Source organism: Pleurodeles waltl, chromosome 1_2, assembly GCF_031143425.1.
Source record: "Pleurodeles waltl isolate 20211129_DDA chromosome 1_2, aPleWal1.hap1.20221129, whole genome shotgun sequence".
NCBI lineage: Eukaryota > Metazoa > Chordata > Amphibia > Caudata > Salamandridae > Pleurodeles > Pleurodeles waltl.
In genome coordinates, this window is record NC_090437.1 from 140,006,939 (window position 1) to 140,013,463 (window position 6,525).

The window sequence follows — 6,525 nt, forward strand, 5'->3', positions numbered from 1 at the left end:
GCAAAGGACACCAGAAGGGCCTGGACGGTCACCAAAGTCTGGAGAAAATTGCGGTGTGTCCGGTGGTACGCTCAAGCCTACAGATCTAATACCGGACTTCAGAGACGCATTCTAGAGGCGTTATAGTGACCCTAGCACAGCTACTGATAGCACTGGCCTGGAGTGAACACAAATACCTGCCTATTGGACTTTGTAATTCCTGATAGCGGGCACCCAGTTGAGAGATCTTTTTGTCTCCTGGGTTCAACTGGTAATAGCGCAAATGTTGCCCGAACTGTGGACTGGTTGGTAATGGGGACTATGACAAGACCTGTTGCTGGGGATACAGAAGGGGGTAAGAGGATTAAGATTTACAATGGCTAAATATGTTGTGTTGGTGACATGTTGACGGGAGAGAACTGGGAGAGAGCCAAGAAGGCATAGAGAGGGAGCTTGATAGCTCCGACCTTGCACCTTCTCCTGAGACCTGACCTCTAGCGAAGCGCAAAGTTTCTGTTTCAAGTTAACTTGTTTTATTTTGATAAATGTCTTTGGGAATGGCCAGTGCTTGAAATGGAAAAATAAAAGTGCAAGTGCCAAAACTCTCCAATGAAAAGTATTACATTTTTATTGAGATGTGCAGGTACTGTCCCTCGCAAAATAAAAAAGTGCCTGTACTCAGTACCGGACAGTACCGGACCATTTAACGCACTGGGAATGGGGCAGCACATGCTAGCTCCTGACATACCGTTTTTTGGACAAGAGGGTTTGGTTAAGCAATACAATACGATCATTAGAAGAAAACTTATGCCTATATCTATAACTAATTACGTTACTATAAAGAGAACAAATATTAGCTATATATTTATTTTTATATTTATTTTCATATGTCTGGACTTTAATGCCAGGGCTGCCTCAGACGACCTCGTCCTATCTCGCCATAGATATTATTATGTCAGGAGACTGTAACTGTATTCTGGATGGTGCCATAAACCGGGAGCCACCCAGGCATCCCACTGAACCCTGTTTAAGAAGAGCACTAAAAGACATGATGCTGGAACTGCACCTCCTTGATATATGGAGAGAAAGACACCCGCTGGAGAGGGTATCTTCTTGTTGTATACCCACAGCAGGGACTCATAGCTGATTAGACAACTGCCTGGTTTCTAGTGACATGGCATTGGGGTGTTAGAGATTTCTTACTTAGCCCACCTATCTCTTGGACCACTCTCACATCCTAGTGAGACTTAGGAAGGAGTGAAAATGCCCAGTGATTCCATTATGGTGCCTGCGAGCAAAGGCACTGATGTTCCCTCTGTTTGAGCTGATGGTCAGCAAGACATTAACACAATACTCCAATGAGAACTGGGGCACAGTGGATCGCAAGGCAACGTATTGGGAGGAGATGAAGGAGGTAGTACGAGGGGTGTGCCTGAGGACAACCTATGGGGTCAGACGACAACTGAAAAGAGATATCCAAATACACAAGAAAGAGCTAGGAGACATTGAGACAGTACTTCATCTACACCAGACAGGCTGGAAGACTGGCGTGACACCCGCAAAATAATACTGGATGGTTGGCGGGTACTTGAAAAATACATACACTGCGTACACCAACAGCTACATGCCAAATGTCATAAAACTGTGGCAATGCTAGCCCGACTGGTCCGCTGATGAAAAGGGGGGCCTGGTATGAATGCAATGGGCCATTAACAGTGTGTTTCAATCCCATTTAAGAAAGACATATGCTGCTCCGGGGATATGTCTGACGGGTTGAGTAGAAGAATACTTGGCTTTGACTTGGAGGTCCATGAACCTAAGGTTGAAAACTGGAAGAACTCCAAGAAGCGATGGTCTTCCTATGAAGTTTTACCGCAAGTATGAAGATACAGCAGCTGATAGACTCCTCTGTCATAGTTGGACTCTCGCTCCTAGGAGAGACTTCTGGTTTAGGGATGACAGCACTTTTGTTTGTAGACGACTAAGACAATCCTACAACAAGTTGCAACTGTCGGCCCAACCCTCCTGGCTCACAAGCAGTACCTCACCAAAAACCCAAACATTAAAAGGTGATTTCTGGCAGTCTTATGAATGGACTCTAGATTGCGACATCTGAGGGGAGTCATGGTGGAATGGATATTACTCTTTACTCATTTTAGCAACAAATCTCAGACACACACAGGCAATGAAGGAGATGCAGGAGAGTTTTCAATAGGTTTATTGAAAAGACTGCAATCTATGGTAAAATGCATGAGCTGCAATGATTAGGATAATGCATAATAAAAGAAGCATGATTGTAAAGGTGAGTCGTGAACACAAAGACACCCACCATTTTGAATATAAACATGAAATGTAAAATCCCTAACATAGAGAACCTAACCTAACGAGAAGCTGGATGTGATACACCTAATCTGCTAGTACCATGTCCATGAGATGCACCCCAACCCTTGTTACCTTGGAATGAGATCTAGGTCAGACTCTGTGGTGACACAAAGGCTGAATTCTGCAGCAAGGTGGCGTGCAGCATAGATGGTGTCAATGGCATGTGGTGGGAATCCCTTTGATAAACCTCTCTGTGTGAGGTGTATTTATACAGACCATGTAACACCCGTGACCCAAGTATGTGCCGAAACAATATATAATGAGGCATACTTGTGGCGGCAATTATGTAAACAATCCACAACAATTGTACATTATGGCCCTCATTCTGACCTTGGCGGGCGGCGGAGGCCGCCCGCCAAAGTCCCGCCGGCAGAATACCGCTGCGCGGTCAAAAGACCGCCGCAGTTATTCTGAGTTTCCCGCTGGGCTGGCGGGCGACCGCCAGAAGGCTGCCCGCCAGCCCAGCGGGAAACACCCTTCCATGAGGATGCCAGCTCCGAATGGAGCCGGCGGAGTGGAAGGGGTGCGATGGGTGCAGTTGCACCCGTCGCGATTTTCAGTGTCTGCATGGCAGACACTGAAAATCTTTGTGGGGCCCTGTTACGGGGGCCCCTGCAGTGCCCATGCCATTGGCATGGGCACTGCAGGAGCCCCCAGGGGCCACACGACACCCCATACCGCCATCCTCTTCCTGTCGGCCAAAACCGCCAGGAACATGATGGCGGTATGGGGCTCGGAATCCCCATGGCGGTGCAGGAGGATTCCCCAGGGCAGCGGGAAACCGGCGGTTTTCCGTTTCTGACCGCGGCCGTACCGCCGCGGTCAGAATGCCCATGGGAGCACCGCCAGCCTGTTGGCGGTGCTCCCGCGGTCGTTGGCCCTGGCGGTTTTTACCGCCAGGGTCAGAATGACCCCTATGTTCCTGTCACCCATAAGTGAGAAGGGGACATGATATACCTACCTAAGAACATCACTTGATTGTGATGCTGATAGTGACACCTTCACAGTCTGGCACTGATAATGCAAAATCAAAATATTTCTCTAGCTATAAACATGGTAGCTATTTTAAAAGAAATGAAAAAATAAATGGGCTAAAAAAGAGCAAACTAAGTAGGTTAAAAGTCACTAGGTGACAGGGGCACAGGCCTGCAAGCCAAAAGGCTAAACAAACCTCCTGAGTCCCAATAAAACTAACAGGATCCACTACACCTTGAGGTATATGATGAGGCTTTCCAACAGGGTAATCTTCCTCCCACAATGAGTGAGGCAATAATAGTGATGATACACAAGCCTGGCGATGGGCACTTGGGGAATCACAGTAGGGGAGACCACTCATGTGGTCTCCCTCTATGCTGACAATGCTCTGAAATATCTGTGGCAGTTTATGTATTTTGTGCCAATATTTCTCAATTTCATGCAAGAGTTTGGGAAAGTTTCTGTACTCCACATAAATCCAGCAAAATCCAAATTGCTTCTACGGGGGAGCTTGACTGGAGCGTCAATTTAGGCACTCCTGAATGTGGGTCTCCCCGGGGAGACGGACAGTGTCCGATACTTGTGGATCTGATTGACACACAATGCACAGTCATTCTTGGAGCTTAATCTTGGGAGAGTGGTAGATGGACTGCACACATCTGTCAGATTCTGAAGGGACCTTCCTCTGTCCCTAATAGGCAGAATTACCATAGTAAAGATTATCATGCTACCTAGATGTCTCTATGTGCTCCAGGGCACTCTATACACAATGTCTAGACACTAGTTCTAATCTATTGATAGCTTGATAGTTGACCTACTGTGGGCCACTAAACACAAACAAATTGGGTTATCCACGCAGAAATGAACCTGGAGTTGTGGAGGTCTAGAGGTCCAGAACATAAAACTTTATTATATGGCAGCACACTTGCCACATGCAGTCAGCTGACTTGACCCTGAAGTCACATGGGAAAAGACCTTTCTACGGGGCACTCATCCCAGGACCTCACTGCCCGTGATGCTGATGAGTGGGACCTGGGTTCCTCCGGATATGCCCCATATCAACTGGTAGATGCCAGAGGTGTGGGAGGGTGCAGTTTAAAGAGTGATTTGAGGTGTACCATATGCCTCAGATATGCAACTATGGTTATACAACCCTTCATTAAAATAGCAGAGTCCATGTCCATGCAGAAGTGGAAAAATGGAGGCTGCAATATTTTGGGCAACCTATACCCCGATGAACAATTTAACACATGGGACAATGCCACAGCGGTCTTTGCACTAGGGATGGGATCTCTGTTGTGGCGAGGGCTCTCTGGCCGACCTTCCTGGATGCCCCGTCAAGCTCCAACACCCTGATGATGCTGTTGGAAATGGCAGGGGCTGTAGATTGATCTCTCATAACTATACAGCATTATGCAACGACCGCCCGGGGACACCCCTTCAAGTCCAGACCAAATGGGAAGACAAACTAGGTGAGCCAGTGACTGAAAAATACACAGTAAGGATACACAGGGGGGTACGGACTGTCATCTCCAAAGGCAGATTTCAATTGATACAATACTATTATGTGCACCAAACATATCTCTCCCCAAAAACATTGCATGCTATATACACCACCCAATCAGATAGATGCCCCTGAGAAGGAACCTAGCAGCAGACTTTATACATATGGTGTGGTCTTGTGCGGCACTGTCCCTTTATTGGCAAACAGTGCTGGGCAACCTGAACAGAGCTATGGGCTCGACCATACAGCTGAAGGTGCCACAAGTCTTATTGGGAATGATCCCCACACTCTCCAGTAAAAAAAAACTCAGTAGAACATTTGTTCTAATCAGCTTTATCTTAGCAAAATGCAGATTAGCTATCAAATGGCTGGGAGTGGAGCCCTCTAGGTATTCCGACTGGCTCAGTTATGTCTCTGAATCGGCAATAGCCAAGAGAATTCACATGAAGCCTGTTTGTAAAGATGAAAAACTGGAAGATGATCTAAGGGCCTCAATGGCAGTTAGAAATGGGGTCTTTTGTTGGCAGTCAGGTTGCCCCCTGTCCAAGCAAGGACCCTCACTATAGTGAGGGCAAAGAAGAAGCACACCCAGGTAATCCCCGCTCGCCCCCTTGGTAGCTTGGCACGAGCAGAAATGCTTAACCCAGAGTCAATGTGTAAAGTATTTGTGCCTACACACACAGTAATACAGTGAAACACTACAAAATGGACACCACACAGGTTTATAAAAATAGTAAATATTTATCTGAATAAAACAAGACCAAATATGCTAAAAATGTGCCATACACAATAAAACATATTACTTTAGCAATTAAAAACACAAAATAGTGCCTAGAGGCACAAATGCTTCAATCTGGTGTTAAACCGACGGAGTCGTTTCCCACAATGTGATGCCGTTTACAGAGTCACGCAGACCCTCAGGTACAGTATAACAGCAAAATGTGTGGAAAACAGGCCGGTGCCTGGATTCGGGGAGCGAAGAGTCACTGTTTCTGATGCAGCATGAGTTCCGATGCTACGGGGCGAAGAAGCGGAGAAGCCATGAAGAGACATTGGATCCTCGCTGCGGAGAGGTGGAGGTGTTGGTGGCAAGGAGTCAGTCCCGTGGCATCTCCGGCAAAGTTGGGGTTGCGATCTCATCACAGGCGCTGCAATGGAGTCAGGTGTCATGAACGTCGAAGTACGACACTCCAACTCACTAGTTCGTGCAGACGTCAGTGGCTGCACTGACTTTGGGCCAACGTTGATGTGGGGTTGTAGCGCATCAGTGAGGTCCATGGATCTAGGTGCAGGTGGACTCGTGGGTTTCAAGCAGCGACATCCTTAGCAAAGTCACATGGAGTCATCAGCGTCATTTCACAGGATTTCACCAGAAATTCACTTTCAGGGGCCCAGGAACTGGAATGGCACCCTCTGGCAAGCTAGAGTCCACAGCATGCAGGCTCAGAGACTGGTTGGTGAAGCCTTTGCTGTCCTTGAAACTTCAAAAGCAGGAGACAAGCTCAGTCCAAGCCCTTGGAGATACCTCTCAAGCAGGAATGCACAACAAAGTCCAGTCTTTGTTGCCTTTCACAGGCAGAGGCAGAAGCAGAAACTGAAGGATACCCCAGCAAAGCACGGTCACAGGCAGGGGAAGCACTTCTATTCAGCTCTTCTGCTGGCAGAGGTTCCTCTTGAATCCTTGA